Raw genomic sequence first — 17,434 nt, 5'->3', positions numbered from 1 at the left:
TGATCACCAGTCGCCACACACAAAAACCCCTATTAAAGCATCTTTTTTTTCAATTTTTTTTTGTCGCCTTCATCTCTATCTCATGTTTTTGTATGTTATTCTGTTGTGTTATGTCCACACGTTCCAACTGTGTGTATAGTGTCTCTCTATACAAGAGCATCTTTATGTTGTTTACCCCCTTTTAAGAAATTTGTTTGAACAACTTTTGTGCAAAATAAATAATTTGTTTTCCAATTTCTCGATTAGATTGCCAACCATATCATCGCACAGCAGCAAGTACATTTACAAGTATATGAATCAATGAAAACATGAACTTTTAAGTTCTCGTGTCTATTGGGGGACCTCGAAAAACATTCGAAGAAGAAGCGTTTGTTGGAGATAGGGCGGAAGAAAATTCTTCCCCAACACACACAAACTCTGAAGAATGACATTTATAATGGACGCTAATTGAATTAATTTGACGATTTTTACGATTATTTCAAGTAAAATAATATTTGCCAATTTATTATTTGGTCTCTCTCTTGTTTGTATTTGTTGTTAAGTTGTTTGAACTTTTTTTTGCAACAACTGTTGCTGTCAGCAAAATAATGTATCAAACTTGTTGATGAGGATGACAAAATCAAAATTGACATGAGATACATTTTATTCACAACAACGTGTGACACGTTACTCATATAATTTTGTGTTTTTTTATTATCTTTTTATTAATTCAATTGTCCTTCGTGATGATTTTAATAAATGCATTTCCACTAAAAAAGTCTGAACGCAATTACTAAACGGGTAGCACACAAAGCTACATCCGACTTAAGTAGACATTTAGACAATTTATCTAAATTTTCTCAAGAACTCATCATCTAATCATTTCCGAGACAAAATACTCTTCATTCATTTCATTACAATGTATATGATGCTAATTGAGTCGACATAAACACCACGGGACCAATTATCCAATTTGCCAAAATGTGTCGCATGTTGCATAAATCAAAAGTAATTTTTTTTTGTTGCTTCTTGCTTGGTTACACTCTGTGCCTAGCGACTTGATTTTGAATAACTTGTCATATCAGCTATGAATTCGCCGTATATTTTTTCGCACATACTAAATAATTTCAAGCGATTAATGGATTTGCCAAAAATTTGACAGCTTTCAACTGAGAATGTTGCTGGCGAGGAATGATTTAGGTATTTTAGTAAAAATCTGACAGAGCATGTAGGTTTTCGATTTGCATTTATTAATGGATTCGATTGGGATTTTTTGAAATTTGATACGAGAATATTTTTTGTTGTAGGGGCCCATATTGGAATTTAATTGGATACATTAATTTGCTAATTTAATATCATTGACCGGTGCGGGTTGATTTTTGTTGGTGTTTTGATTGAATCATCAAAAAGGTGTTAAGAATACAAATTATTGTTACCAAAACTTGACAATTGTTTCTGTGTGACATAAATGGTACCGATGATATGGTCTTCAATAATTGAAAACTTTTTAACTTTAGTAGCTCAATTTGGATAGTTAAAAGACATTAGGGCAACCTTTTACATAAAGATTTTACTACCTTTTCACATTTAACTATCATTTCCTCTCTAATTTCTTGTACTACTTATCACATAGACATAAACAAATGACTCTGAAAACTTCTCACAGAAAATATGAAAAATTTTATAGTTAGTTAGTAATATTTAACGTCTTGTTTGTATTAAAAAGCTAACCATTACTAAATCCACTATCGTTTGGAGTTCGTTTTTTGTTTACTGAAGACTGTTTTAGATAATTTATCAATCAGTTTGCAGTTTCGAGTTAACTCTACTATTTTGGATTTTTGTGGATAGATCATCATTTTAAATACCTAGGTTTTTCCAAATGAGTTCAATTTCGTCTTCACAGTTGTAAGACAAATATGGCAAAACAAAATATGTTTCAAAAGTTAATCCGTGATCGTCTTGTCTGACAGCATACATAATATTTTATAATATAAAAATTTATCACCCACATTTCTATGTTACATACGAGTCAATACAATTACAACATTCAAGTTCTACAGATACATAAAATTTTCGTAGAATGTTTAAATAAATGTATTCTTTTCTTTGCCTTATGGAGAAATATGTACATAATTATATGAAAATTCAATTATTGTACGAAAGCGATTAATAAAACATCTAATGACGTACTCAGACGCTCAATTACGTCGAGGATAATTCGGCACAAGTACTGTTTGCGTTTTTTGTATAGAACCATTATTTTGGAACAACATTTCTATGTACCTATGAAAAACACATAAATCAATTATATACCAGGTCATAAATGTAAATTTTGGAATACCGCGAAATAAAACTTATTGATGATAGACGCACACCAGATTTTATGATGAAAAAACAGTAGTTATAGTAAAATTATTTTCATTGATAGGAATGTTTCCTTTTTCAAGAACAAACTTTTATGATTTTCTTGTTAAAAAAAAAAAATTAGATGTAGACAGCTTTAAAGGTATACCAAAACAATATAATCTGCCTCTGCAAATGGTGTGAAGTCTACATTTTTTTGAAAAATAACATTTCGAAACCGTCCTCTGTCAGTAATGAACTTATCAAAGCGAGTATGTACCTGCCTAAATAAACTAATAGCGTTTTCGTTTGGTCGTCCGGGACTGTCCGGAATTCTTCCGAACGATTCTGAAACTGTTCGTTTGGCACTCAATGACAGTTCTAATTCTGAAAAGAAGAGAAAATCGTTTCTGAATTTTGAGGCAGAATCAAAACCAGAATCACGCACACATGTTCACACTTAAGACGTCAAAGTAATAAAATGTCATTCTTTGTTGTTCATTTCTCAATTTTTAGATTTTTAACTATGCACAAACTTTAAACTATATTAAAATAAAGTGAAAAAAACAAAAAAAGAATAGATAACTTAATAATAATAAAAAAAAATAAAAAAAACAAAACTTTCATCAGACGTTCGCATTTGATGTTTCACAAATACAAAGAAACCCAAACTTCAGAATCAAAAAAAAGTATACAACACTGATCGTTTGGCATTCCGGATCGGACAGTCCCGGACAGTTCTAAGAATTCCCAAACGAAAACGCTATAAATGTGACTTTTTAAATTTAAAAATCACGAGTATATCTCGTTCTCTGAACACAATCCAGAACCATTGCAATCTGTAATTCAGCTAAAGTCATAATATTATCGGAATAAAAAGTATGTTTCAAATTTGACTGTAAAAAGAAAAAATATACTATTAAATGATATTTATAATAATAATCTTTTTGAAAAATATTTTGCGTTCCATTTCCAAGAGAAAGATCGTTATCATATTTATTTTTACAAATCTCAAATAATAGATATGCAAGTAACGCCATTGCTATCCTATGCCAAACTGCTGCATTTCATAAATATGTCTGGCCCTAAAAGCATCTTTTGTCATCATGGATATCTATTTGGCATTACTTGAGAGGCTGTAACTTATCAACGATGGCTTCTTACAGCCACAAAAGAATAAGAAATCTTAAACCAAAAGAATCCACTTGTGTCTCCATGCAGAAAAATTATAGTTCAGCAATGATTTCATCCTTATATTGTGAATCTAGTCAATAGAATTGACTTTTTGCCAATGCAATCCAATCTTCCTTTTGATTTCACATTTACAATAGATGATATATATGAAGAATTGATTTTTTGGCAACAAACTTCTTTGGTTCAAGAGAAAAAAGAAATTCATTCCTCATATCCAGTTGTTATATAATAAATTATCCAATTTTGTTTCCTTAAAACCAAACATAATGTCATCACTTAATAGAACTCTAACATGCCATTTCACCATCTACCGACCACCTCTCTTAATCAATTTAACTAGAAACAAACGACTTTTTATCAAAAGATCCACCTCTCAGACCTTCTTTTGTATGAAATGCCTTAGGGTTTATTAGTGTGCCTTAAAACATTCAAAGAATTTCCTTCCCGAGACGACTGTAATAAATAAAGCACCCTCTCTCTCCAAAGTGACTAATTACCTTCTTTGCATTTTGGCCAAAAAATTAACTTTTTTTTTGTTGTTGGCTTAAACTGAACCAACGACGACCAGAAATTTGCATTTAGAACGGAAAACAACAAAAACAACAATACTTTGGTAAGAGTGAGGCTAAAAAATCCATAAAATGCAAAATAAGTAGCGTTTCGTGATTTTCTGAATCACTTTTGGCCAAGCGCCCACCCGCTGATGGCTTCTTTTTCTTCGTCTTCTTCTGCTTACTGCCACTGCTGGTGCTTTTACTGCGCTGCTTTTACACAAAAGTTGCCGCATATCCGAGCTGGCTTTGCAAGTCATTAAGCGGGCTCTGGCGTAACAACACAAAAGAGAGTTAGTTACTTCCATACTACTCTTGAGTAGCTGGACTATTTCTTTTTTCTTTTTCTACTAACAAATGCATTACCATGTTTATTGCGGGAAAAGTTAATTTACGGCGGAGAAGCACACAAAAACCTTAAAAAAAAAAGAATTCCGCATTTTGGTTGTGTGTTGTTGTGTTTGCTGGAAGAAAAACCGCAGACCCGCATTCAGAGGGTGAGATTCAAGCTTGAAGAAGGGTTTGCATTTGCACCCTTCTCTCATGATAATATCCACTGTGTGGTGAGAGTAAGAGTCAGTCCAAGAATTGATTGCTATAGAAAAAAAAAAAAAAAAAACTCGCCTAAGTTGGAACTCCACTCGTAACGTAACAAATGGACACGAAAAAGTTGTTATTGTTTCGGATACAAATCTTATCGTTTGCGGTTTTTGGCCAAACGCGTGTGCCTCATGCACAGGCATACGCCATCTAGCAGCTCCTTCTACGATGCCACATCGCCCATCAGGTGAAATAGTTGAAATACAAAGTAGACCTCAAAAGCAATTCAGTTGAATAAAAAATGGAAAAAAAAATAAGTAAAAACTTGGCTCTCGCGGAAGATATATGATTGTGAATTTATTTTACTTGGACTTGGAACTGTCAGATGGAATTTATTGTTGTTTTATAGGTTGCCCTCAGACCAAGTCAAGTGGATATATAAACAAAGCTTTATTAGTTGTTTTTGTTATGAAAATTAAAGTTCACTCTATTCACTTATAGAAATGCAAATTTCAAAAAAAATAAACTTCTTTCTCACGCAAAGAAGTAAAACCGTAATTGTGTTGGAAGTTTATATTAAAGAAGTTCTGAATAGCTAAAAAAAAACTGAAAAAGATGCATAGTTTTAAGAAAACTCGACAGAAAAGTTTGCTAAGTTAAATTTGCATGTTTAACAAAGCTCTGTCTGATATAGAAACTGACATGAAATTGATTTTTTAAGTATGTGGTTGAATTAAAAGAGTGTTTTTAAGTTTCTTCCTTCGGATATCATTCGGGACATCAAAGTTTTCTTGATGTTTCCTTAGTAATAACAGTTATTAGTTTAAATGATAACTGTTTGGTGAATATGGAAAATGTTGAAGACATGCGATGAAAGATATTTAAATTGCTTTTAACTTGTTTGTAAGAACTTTTAAGTTTTTGATCTGAATCTCTTTCAGTAGGGGTAACTACTTGATAGGTTGAATTTTATTTTTTGATCTGTTTTCTTTGGTAGACAATCAGTTTTTTAGGGATTTATTTATATCGCACCAAGTTTTCTCCGTAATTTCTAAAACGTTTGTAGCATTATAAAGTATGATATCATGGTTATCTTATTATTTTTGCAATAACTAAGGACAGCGCAAAAATAATGCAATATTTTGTTTGCCCTCAGTTTAAGTTTCAAGTTATACTAGTATAGTAGCCATGGCAACTGTTCTTTTTAAAAGACAAAAGGGAGTGATTCCATATATTCTAAATTATCTCAGAAACCTGGGGTCGAATTTCGGCATACGTTCGTAAACGAATGGTTGCTATGTGTCCCTATTGTTTTCTAATATTTAAATAGAGACAGAAATAGTCAAAACGTTAACGTATAATCGTAATAGTGTGCCGTAATTCGACCCCTGCTTGTCGACTGACAAAATATTGTTGAGGATTATAAATCTACAATAAAGTGGATGAGAGCTAGATTTGGCACCTTACTATATTATCATCTTAACGAGAATAACAGCGTGCAAGTAAGCGCGAGAATCAACTCTTCTCCAAGGAATCACTGTAAGTCAATTTCGTCTACGTTAGCCGGAAAAGTCGAAGCTCACTTTTGGAAATTGTATGAGTTCTACAGTAAATGGAGTATCCGAATCCACTCATTCAAGTCGGAACTATTGTGTCTTGGACGATTGGGATAACAAGGCAGATTTAATTAGATTGCCAGCCAAACAATACGATTTATATCGAGGAATCAACTTTAATGAGATATCCAAAACATGGGAAAGCTAACAAATAACAAAGCAATGCAAATCTATTTATTCTTATGAGAACTCAATACATGCCATCTGAAATTCTTACCCTAATTTAGACCTTTCTTAGAGTTCTGCATCGGTAAAGCGGTATAGTTTACAGAATACATTCCGTTGCGAAGCAGTTGAAACTCTACCGCTTTTCAAAAAAAAATATGTAGTGAAATGCGGAAGAGTTTTCATACAAAAATTACATATAATAAGCATTTTTAATCCTTCTTGACATCAAATCTATTGAATTTCTGAATAATGGAAGGGTTTCCATTTACAACTTGTGAATGGAAAAGTGCAACAATAACACTTGACTTTTGTTGAAAGTTCTATCATTAATAGTTACATATCCAGAGTTAATCTTCTAAGCAAGAATTAAAATTTGCATTGAGAAAGAATGAATTGAAAGAATTTATTCAAGAAAAAGCGTTTGAGTTTGAGAGGCTGCTGTTCATCAAAATGGAAGATCTTATACTTTTATCTGATATATCTTGGATAGATCAAAGTGAATTGCAAAAAAAACTCTCCATAAAGACAAAGTAGTGTATCTTCATGAAGAAATGAGTCGCAAAAGTTTTTTTTACAATCCTACAACATGAATCATTTACGTATTTCATCCATTTTCATCCCACTCACAGGTGTAAATCATTCAATTTCTTTTGTAATTGATGAAACATTACCTGCACATATAGGTACATAATTCTCCACCCAAATACCAATCAATACCTACAAAAGTTTGAATGATTCATTTCAATTTATTTAAAAATAAAAAGAAAATCCCCACTGATGGATAACTTTTACAAAAACTGTCTGTTAATATAAAAAAAATATATAAAAGAGAAAAGAGTAAAGTTTATAGGAAAGAAAGAAACTTCCTGTTTTTACGAAATAATTGAAAAAAGCTTGTGGGATGAATTTCCGTTTCGATCGTTTATCATAAATATATCCGCAAAAACTCTTAACAAAGTTTGATTTTTTTCTGTTTATTCAATCGATCCCATTGGCATTTTAAAAGCACCCCTGGGACCTGGATGTAGATCTCTATTTACAAAAATTTGTATAATCTAAAAGGACTCCCTACGATCTTTTAAACAATTTTTATGATTGAATGGAAATTTTCCATCCAACACAGCAAGACAGTTGTTGTAGTATAGGGTTGCCAAATATATTTTTGAAGAAACTAGTAATCGAAATGAATAATGCATACTCTTATTAAAAAAAAAGAACAAAGACAGAACAATCTTATTAAAATTTAAGTAAAAATTAAATGTTTAACCCTTTTTCACAAATGAAAACTGCATAGTAAAGTAAACTTTACTACAAAAGTTGCAATGCATTTTTCAGTAAAAAAAAAAGAATCAAAATTAAAAAATGCCATTAAAAATCTTTAGCATTTTTACTTTATCGTTTAAAATGTTGCGCCAATGAGTTTTACAATATAGGTTTATTAAATTACTAATAAAATTGTGGAAGTAAATCTTCCCACTAATAAATGTTTACATATTCTATTGAATGTAAAATGCAGAACCATTACAATCGTTTTCTTTCAGTATTAATTTTGTAGCTCTAAACTTAAAGTTACTTTTATAAAGATTCAAAATTTTTTGTTGATTAGAGAATTCAATAAGCTACAGCTCATATGCAAGTTTTTGAGTTTTGATTATTTATGTTCACTTTTCACTTTTTAGCCGCACGATATGTCGGTCGACTAGGATTTTTCTATGGGGATGTCACTTTAGTCGCCTGCGACTTACGTTTACACGAGTCGAAAAGCTTCGCCACACGACAAAAATCGACTCGTGAAAAGTCCCCATAAAACAGTAAATAAAATAAAATTGGCCAGAGTAGAGTTTGCGGGAACCAAAATAAAAAGATTGCTGTTTGCTGACGATCTCGTTCTATTTGCAAGTACACCAGAAACATTGCAGCTCGTGATCAACCGTCTACATGATTAAGCCTTGCGGTTAATCTGGACAAAACAAAGGTAGATAATGATTTTTGTAAATGGTGGTGGAAGATATGGAAACAATGAACAGTGGACCTTCAATATGCAACAAATAGAAGTAGTCAGAGAATCCAATTACCTTGGAGTAACTATTGCGAGCAACTTGAACATGAATAAACACTTTTCAAAGAAACTAGCCACCGCTAAAAATGCTTTATCATACAAAATGCTCATCATACAAAATACAGAATATTTGCAGCAACAACGAAATCAATTATGTTTTATGGTGCCTAGGTCTGGGGATATGAGAAATTTGAAGATGTGGAGCAGATCCGGAGATACTTCCTCAAAAGTACTCACCAAATTACATGCTTTACGTTGAAACTAGATTATCAGAACTATTTACAAAAACACTAAAATTGCATTTTGACTACCGATATTGTTAAGGTAATGGCACTGCTACGTATGTCTTCTAGAAACAATCACTCTGCTTCAAGGAATGGAACTGCGTTATAACCTTGGATCTAAGGATCGAAAACGTCGAGACATGGAAAAAGCAGTTATACAATCTAGTGTTATGTCTTGATGAAAAATAGATAAAAGATTACCAGCTAAAAGCTAAATCATCAGGTCACTGATCGATTTATGCGGTATTGAACCATAACCTTTTGGAAAAAAAAATTACTTTCGCCATGACTTTTCAAATATCTACCATATTCAAAATAAGAAGTGAACTCATTTATCTCAACTTTTAACCCCACCGAGAGGATCTTCCTATACTTTGCTTACTGTGCAACCAGCGTGTAAGAGACGACGTTTTCCATTTTTTAGGAATATGTCCAATCCTGAAAGAAGTAGGTACAGCGAATCCAATTTAACAAAAATTTACTGAATGAAAATGAAATAGTCGAGATTCTGAATGGAAAAAATTGACAAGTTCTCTGCAAATATGTAGACAAAGCACTTAAATAAAGGCTTAAAGTAATTCACGAAGAATTTTGAAATTAATTGGGCACATATTTACAAATTTATTAATTACTTTTATTATGAATTTTTATTTATCAAAGCGCCAAAACCTGGCAGACGGCTATTACGCCATGCTTTATTGATGTAAATGTAAAACAAGAAAATTGTTAATGGAAAATAAATCAATCTTTTTATCTACAAGAAAGTGTTGAAAACAGAGACCAGAAATAACAGTCAACCTTTATTTTCAATCGGTTTCTCTCTCAGAGTTACAACATTACTTTAAATTGTTTCGGTTAAGGTTTGAGATTTATTTAAAAAAATCAATAATAAAGGTTATCGGTTGAGATTTATTTTGTATTTTTTTAAATATCTCTCAATGGTTGAGATTTTTACAAAAAAATAAATGGAAAAGGTCAACCTTTAACCGTTTTCGCTGAAAATAAATCAAAAATGCTCAATTCAAAGGAAAATGTCGAATATGTCGAGAATGTCTTTATATTGCAAAAATAAATATGAAAAGGATGTTTTTTCTAAATTTATGTATTAAATAATGTATGAAATAAATAGACTCTCAAAGTTTATATCTCTTTTCGTTTAAAGTGAAATCTAAAGACGAAAATGTGTTTTCCACTGTGATTTGAGTCGCTGGGACGACAAGCACAACCAATGCAATTTCGAATATTTCAGGAGACCGATGTTCTAATATCTAGGTCAAAATGTTCAGCTTCCAGAAGCGTTTTCGCCCGCCCAACTTCAAACGGCTATATCTCGGAGTTTTGAAAAAAAAAAAATGAAACAAATTTTTTTGATGCCAAAAGGTAGCGGGGACTCTAACCTACATTTGGGTACAACTCCCATCCCTGTAGGTGCACGCGTTCTCAAACCAGGAGAAGTTAAAGGTAAAAAAAAAGTTAAGCCCGATTCTGAAAAAATAGGCATGATGTGGCGGTTGAACATGGAAGATGATTTTTTAAAAATCTGACAATGTGCAAAGCGTAGGCCCATGACACAAGCCATCATTTGGCATCACTCTCAAAAATTGCTCTCAAGCGGTTTAGCTTCCAGGAGCGTTCAAAGATTCGGGGATTTCTCGAAAAAAAAAAAATTTCCCCAACTTTCAAACGCGATTTTCTCGGAATTTTGAAAAAAAAAACTGAGAATATAAGCTTTCATATGGCAGCACTCCCATGTCTCTAGGAATTGATACCTAAAACCGGGTGACTTTGGCACGTTTTCAAATTCAAATGTGAATAACTTCTACAATAATTTTTTTTTTTTTTTTAATGAAGATTTCAACCAATTTACCTACTTCGCTCATTCTATAGGTATGATTAATCTTGAAGAAATCTGTCCAACAGTTCTATAGATAAATGCCAAAATATGGGTGGCCAAAGTCACCCTCCATTCCGGGTGACTTTGGCCGGTAGGACGTTTGCTATATTTCCAGTTCAACTACAAGTAGCACGTCATTCTAACCCAGCCCAAATGAAAGAGCAGATTTTTTAAAACATGTGGGTATTTTTTTTTATTTTCGTACACAGAATTGGCGGGTTTTTATTTGATTAAAAAAAAAAAAAAAAAAAAATTTAAATTAGCATAAATTTTGATATCCTTCAAAGGATATGGAAAAAAATAGTCTCTCTCTGCGGTCAACCATTGGAACAGGAAGTTTCTTCTCCAGATCACTTTTGGTGACTTGTGCAACGTCTTTTTTCTCTGAAGCTGTACCCAGCACCTCTTCGCAGGAATGACACTGTAACCTCATCGTTATCAACATTTAAAATGCAGCCGAATTAAAATGTTATTTTAGAAGCCTAGGAAACACATCTTTCGGCACTGTTTTGTTTTTCCAGTTTGCCATCTTATACGCTGTTAAGGTTTTCCTCCATAATATTTTAAAAGGTCGAAAGAAGGCTACGTCTAGTGGTTGAGCTGCCAAATGTTGATATGTATGATCTGATAACATTTTAATTATATTGCCAAATATCAGTTTTGTCAATATATACCAATACCCTACCATATGGCATTTTTTTATAAAAAAATTAAAATTAATTTTTATGAAATAGTTACAAGGGTAGAATGAAAGTATAGGTCGTTTCAAATCAAAAGTCCCATGGAAAATTGAGCAAAAATAACAAAAACTCATTCGCTTTTTGGGCCCATTTGTATAATTGGGCAGTAAATATCTTATTTTTATTTTTCAATTATTTTGGAGTCGTCACCATAGAAATCATTAATAAACAAATTCATTAATAAACGACCTATAATTCAACTTGCAAAACAATACACATAGCGGAGTCAAAGTCATTTTGCAATCCTATTTCTGCAACATGTTCAAACCATCCAACATTTTCAGGTAATTTTTTTTTTAACATTTTTAAGAAAACTTAATTTTAGTATAAATGAATATCTAACGGCCAATTTCTTCACAGAGTCCTAGCGCTAGTACCGGTCCTAGTCCTAAAGTTAGTACTCAAATCGGTATCAACTCATTTCTTCACCCAAGTACTAAGCCCTAGAACTGTCATTTTAGGACCGAGTACTACTTAGGACTCGGTACTAGCTAGCTCCTCAAAATAAGCTAGGACCTGGTTATTATACCAATCGTTAGTACTCAAATCGGTACCAAGTGATTTCTTCACACAATTTCTAAGTCGTAGTACTGTCAAATTGGTACCGAGTTTTACTAAGGACTTCGTAAAAGTTAGAACCTAAAAATCGACAGTCTAGCGACGATAATACTCAATTCTTATTGAGTTTTTGCATTTATTTTAAAATTTTATGAGCATTTTTGAGCTTTCGTGTATTTTGAAATGTGTAATTTTTGAGTTTATTGAATTTTATTCTAATTTTGGCATTTTTTAATTTGTATTTTTTCTTAAAGATGTATCGCAATAGCAATGCAGTCTTTGAATAAATTATTATGGAACAAAATCGTTGGCACTACAGAAGATTATCCATTTCTAATAAGAAAACCACAGTTTATGAAAGTATAATTGAAGCCACCTGCATACAATTTTCACTCAAAATATATTCTATTTTACGGGCACCAGTGATGGCCGTCCGATATCTATCTAACAATTTTCAACACAAAATGTCTCTGCAAGAAGATTCTATTTACAAATAGTATTGCAGACTATGATCAAAATTATCTTCATTCAATGACTGCTAAAAAACAAAACTGCACCAAGACAATAAAGATTCAGTTTTCAAAAATGTTATTTTTATTGAGATATACATAATATGAACTGTCTTTTTTAATAATAAAATAAACTGGTTTATCTGTGGCTTTTCCAAGTTTTCCAGAGTCGTTAGTGAACTAGCTATCAGGCTTGCCGGCACTTATGCACAAAATCGTCACATTCTCGTCGTTCTTGATAGTGAAGGTTCTTGATATAATTTATCTTCTTTTCTTGTTGTCTTTGTTCTCAATCATCATAATATTTTTTAAATTATTTTAATGTTAATTTCATGAATGGACTGTTTTTTGTCTGTTAATATTTTGTAAAATCTGTTGAAATATCAAAATAAAATATTTCAAGCATCAAAATATTGTCAAAATGACAGTTATACCATTTTTATACGATTTATTTCTTAGGACCGCGTTGTGAACTTAGATCAGGTCCTATAAATGTGAAGAAATGCTCAGGTACTAACTTTTCCTTAGGACCGAGTACTAGTGCTAGGACCTGACCTAGCTAGACCGGGTACTAAGCTGACTTAGGACTTATGTGAAGAAACTGGCCGTAATTTTAATTTAAAGCTAGTATGATCACTTTTTAATTCATCAAATTATACGAATTTACAAAGAAACTTGGAAAAAATCAGACAAGTCCTTCATATATTAACAATTTTTAAAAAAAAGTGTCCATGTCAAAGTCAAAGTCACCCGCCAGGCCAAAATCACCCGGTTCTACGGTATCTATCTACAAGAAAGTGTTGAAAAGAGTACAATTCCAGACAATTAATAGAAACTATCACGGACTTCCTTCACACAGCCAAAAAAGAGTACATGTCCGGGAAAAATCAGAACTTATGGCAACCCTATACCAACCCCTAGGAAGAAATCAACCACAAGAAATGGAATGGTTAGTCGTTTATAGAAGAGAAGCAGCAGAAGCAATTGGATAGGTAATAATTGCAAATTATGCCCCTATTCATCGAACCAAAGAGGAAAAGTACTCATAGCCTTCGACTCGACTCGTCACCGTCATCATCGTCGTCTTTACTAACAACCACGACGACGAATCGACGACCACTTTGTGTCGGGACTCCTCCCTATCCCTTAAACTACTCCTAATACTTCTTCCACTGCCACTGTCCAGTGTTCTTTCTTATTATTTTTTGCTTTTTCAATTCTCATTTCGATTGTTCTTCCCAACGATGTTTCCCTTAAAAAAAAAAACCTAAAAGAAAGAAAATGTTTTATGTTTATCCAGCTGCCAGGTGATGAAGCCCAGTCATCTTCAATTTATTTAATATTCTTTTCAATAATTTTTTGTTTTTTTTCTTGTAAAATTTACCTTTTGAATTATGAGAAGACCAAAAAAACCAAGATGATGATGATGACGAAGACCAAAGACGACGACGATGGTGGAACTTGCTGCTGCGATGCGTGCTTCGTTGTTGTTTCGTGGGCTTCCACTTTTTTTTAACTTTGTTACTTTTTAGCACTTCTCAACTTTATTGTGTGAATTATTCAAAAAAAAAAAAAAGAAAACAAAATTGATGAAAAACAAAAAATAAATAAATTCACTTGCACAACATAAATTCAGCAAAAAAAAAAAGAGACGAAGAAGAACAAGAAATTGAAATAAAACAACGGAAACAAAAAATGGAAAAAAAAAGAATGGAAAAATACACTTTTCACTCAATTCTTTTTTTTTTTTATTTATTTATTTAATATTTTTATTTGGGAAATAATAAATTTTTCTATATTTTTTCGGACTTTGGTGAAAATTAATGCACTTTTTTGTGTTGTTGGTTTTTTTTTTGTGTTGTGTTGTGGTCGAAAGGAGCACCTCTTTTCTCTCCTCGGTCGGTAAGGGGAATGGTAATTCGATATTTCACAGAAAATTTTTTTTAATATTTTCACCTTTCAACACAATCCACTTCGAAAGAACACCAATTTTTTAAGGCACACGAGGAAAATATAATTGAAACTGTAAAATAGTGTTTTTTTAAAGAATTTTTTTAATAACTATTTTGTTGGTTCTTACATCGTTTTGTTGGTTTATTTCTTTTTATTTAATTCTTCTTCCAAAAAAAAACTGCACGCACTATAAACTGAGAATAATTTTTTTTGTCTTGGTTTGAAATCAAAGATGAAGGATCGGCGGCAAAAAAAAAACACTCACAATTTAATTTAACTATATACACGGATTTATTGAGGAAAATGTTTTCTCGTTAATTGTAATTTCTATTTATTTGTAAAATAGTTTGGCAGAATATGTCTATAGTAGAAATGAATTTTTGTGTTAAATTTGAATGAAAATATAAAAAAGGGGTGCTGCGCTTTCAACATGAAAGGTGAACGCTATACAAATGGTGGACTTTTGTGGGAATTTCTTTTGGATTTTGACAAACGAGAAGACAACGAACGCAAAGAACAAGCAAAGTGACACTGGAAAAAGGGAATGGTTTTTATTTCTAGGTGTTGAAGTTTCTTTTTGGGCTGGAAAGCAGCGAGGTGCGATAGTGATGTGGAGGGGAGAAATGGTAAGGTAGTATTGTAAGTAGGGTAGTGTAAATTAAATTTCAAAATGCTTTTAATAGCCCTGAGGTGTGTTCTTTTTCTAACAATAGAAATAACTATTGTTAATTATCGTTAACTTATTTGTCGTTCGTAAGCTACAAAATAGTTACGATTTGTAACTATTTGACAGATGAACATTGTTCCTACTCGTTTTGAAGTGTCAAATAGTTACAAATCGTAACTATTTCCAACTCTCCTCCATGATATGAGTTGAACATTCATGAGATTGTTGATGTGTCAAAGTGGATGTTTTGTTTACAAAACGAACTAAAAGATTTTTTTTCTTTTGAAATAAGCGGAAAAAATTAAAATAAAAAGAGATTTTTGTAATTTTATAGTGCGATAAAATTTATATTGATTAAAAAAACATGATTTTTTTGTACAATTATGCAAAAAAAGTATTCTAAAAACAATTTTTTTATGGTTTGACAGTTCAACAATTTCTAACAATAAATCGTTCCTAAATGATTTGTAAAAAACCCAACAATTTCTAATAGAGCTCTTGATTTCGACCGGGTAGTACCCGTCCTCACAAATACCCGGGTACTCAGGTACCCGAGTTTTCGGGTATTACTCGAGTACCCGGGTATTCGGGTACCCGGGTACCCGGTAGTTTCATGTATTATAAAGGCTTGGCCACACCGGAGGGTATGCGGTAGCGGTACGGGTAGAGGTAACGGTACTTGTATGAAAAAAATTCCAAACTGACATATCAACGTTCAGATCATAGAGGAAGGAATACCTAGAGACGCGACTTCGGTTGGTTTTTCTCTTCCACCCTACAAGCTGCAATGAGAGGAAAAACTCCACAGTGCTTATATGTGGTAGTTTTCCCGTGCATTTTAAATGGCACCAACACATTCAACTGTAGAGTTGAGCTCAAAACAATTAAAAACAATTTAAGTGCTCAGTAGGAAATAAATTCATAAAAAAATAATATAATAAATTCAAAACACGAACCTTTTTTTTTTATTTCTGTACATATTTATTGAAAGGTGGGTGTCTGGAGTGAGCTATTTGAGCTATTCAAGTTCATGTACAAACCAAAATCATGTTTAAATTCAAAATTTGTGAGGACATCTACTGGTGAAAGGAAGGTATTAAACGAATTGTACTTTTCACACGTATTCACAGATAGGAAAACAAGAGAAAAATAAGAGAGATTATCTGAAATTAAATTTGCGGGTGTTTTAGGTAAGGGGGGTACGAGTCGGCTCTCTAGGTATTCCTTCCTCTATGGTTCAGATGTGGAATTTTTTTCATTAAAATATCGTTACCGCTACCCGTACCTCTACCGCATACCCTCCGGTGTGGCCAAGCCTTAAAGGCTTGGCCACACCTGAGGGTATGCGGTATAGCGGTAACGATGTTTGTACTAAAAAAATTCCACACCTGAACGTTGATGTGTCAGTTTGGAATTTTTTTCATACAAGTACCCTCACCGCTACCCGTACCGCTACCGCATACCCTCCAGTGTGGCCAAGCCTTAATACCCGAGTACCCGGGTACAATAAAGTTATTTGTTTGTTTTATTTGGAAGCGTTTGATTTAAAAGTATTAGGGCCATGGGATCTATGAAGGGTGGAAAATTTTTTTTTTACCAAAAACCAAAGATTGGTATATTCTAAGCTACAATTTAAGACAGTAAACACTAACGTTAGGTGTGTTTTTTTGTTTATCTATATAGATTTTGTGCAAAACAACGACATCGGGATTTTTGAAATCCATGCAAACATTTGGCACCACTGTACATACACTTTGGCAGCTGTCTGTCAAAAATGTTGCTGCTGTTTTTTTTTAAATTTTAACTCCGAAGTGGGGAGGCCATGGCATCCATGTTGGATTAAAAATTTGTTTTTTCACAAAAAAAAACCAAAAATCATTGGTATATTCTTAGCTACATTTTAAGCCCATAACCATTAACATTAGTTGCGTCGTTCTTGTGTTATAAGCGTTTGAAGATAGCCATATTGATTTTTTTTCGATTTTTAAAAAATCAAAAGTGGAAACTTTTTATTTTTATTTCTAAGTTTTCGAAAAAAACTTTGGTAATTTTATATATATATTTGTTCAACAATCTTATCAGGATCCATTTAAGACTTTGATCTGAAAAATGCATTGCGTATATCTCGAAATATTAACATTTCAATACAACCATGTCAAACAAATTTTTGATTATTTTTTTCTATGAGAGCTTTTTTCAAACCTCATTTTCTCCGCTTTTTTTTTACTTAATATTTTGGAAAATTTTTAAAAATCAAAATAAACAAAATGAAAGGTATCTTTGCACACGGCAAGGACCCTTTTCCGGTGGGCATAGTTCGGCCACCCAGAGAAATGGAGACGATGCGGATATTGCATCTTTTGATTTTTGCTAGTA

At 32.5% G+C, this 17,434-nt stretch overlaps 1 protein-coding gene across 5 annotated transcripts in view; it reads right to left on the bottom strand.

The window, feature by feature from the left end:
- The window catches only part of LOC129911221 (protein Star), a 72,877-nt gene extending 57,951 nt beyond the window's left edge, over positions 1 to 14,926 (bottom strand). The window contains exons 1-3 of one of the 5 annotated variants that reach the window (XM_055990853.1): positions 14,519 to 14,926; positions 14,395 to 14,461; positions 13,823 to 13,980 (exon numbers count right to left, since the gene is read on the bottom strand). The gene's annotated coding sequence lies outside the window, so the exon portion shown is untranslated. Of the gene's footprint in view, positions 1 to 13,822 lie in introns of all 5 variants that reach the window. The other 4 variants (XM_055989320.1, XM_055991541.1, XM_055992322.1 and 1 more) reach the window with 4 other exon arrangements.
- Positions 14,927 to 17,434: the final 2,508 nt, after the last annotated feature.

Source organism: Episyrphus balteatus, chromosome 1, assembly GCF_945859705.1.
Source record: "Episyrphus balteatus chromosome 1, idEpiBalt1.1, whole genome shotgun sequence".
NCBI lineage: Eukaryota > Metazoa > Arthropoda > Insecta > Diptera > Syrphidae > Episyrphus > Episyrphus balteatus.
Note: the sequence above shows the minus strand (reverse complement) of the source record. Positions and strands in the feature narration are given on the sequence as shown.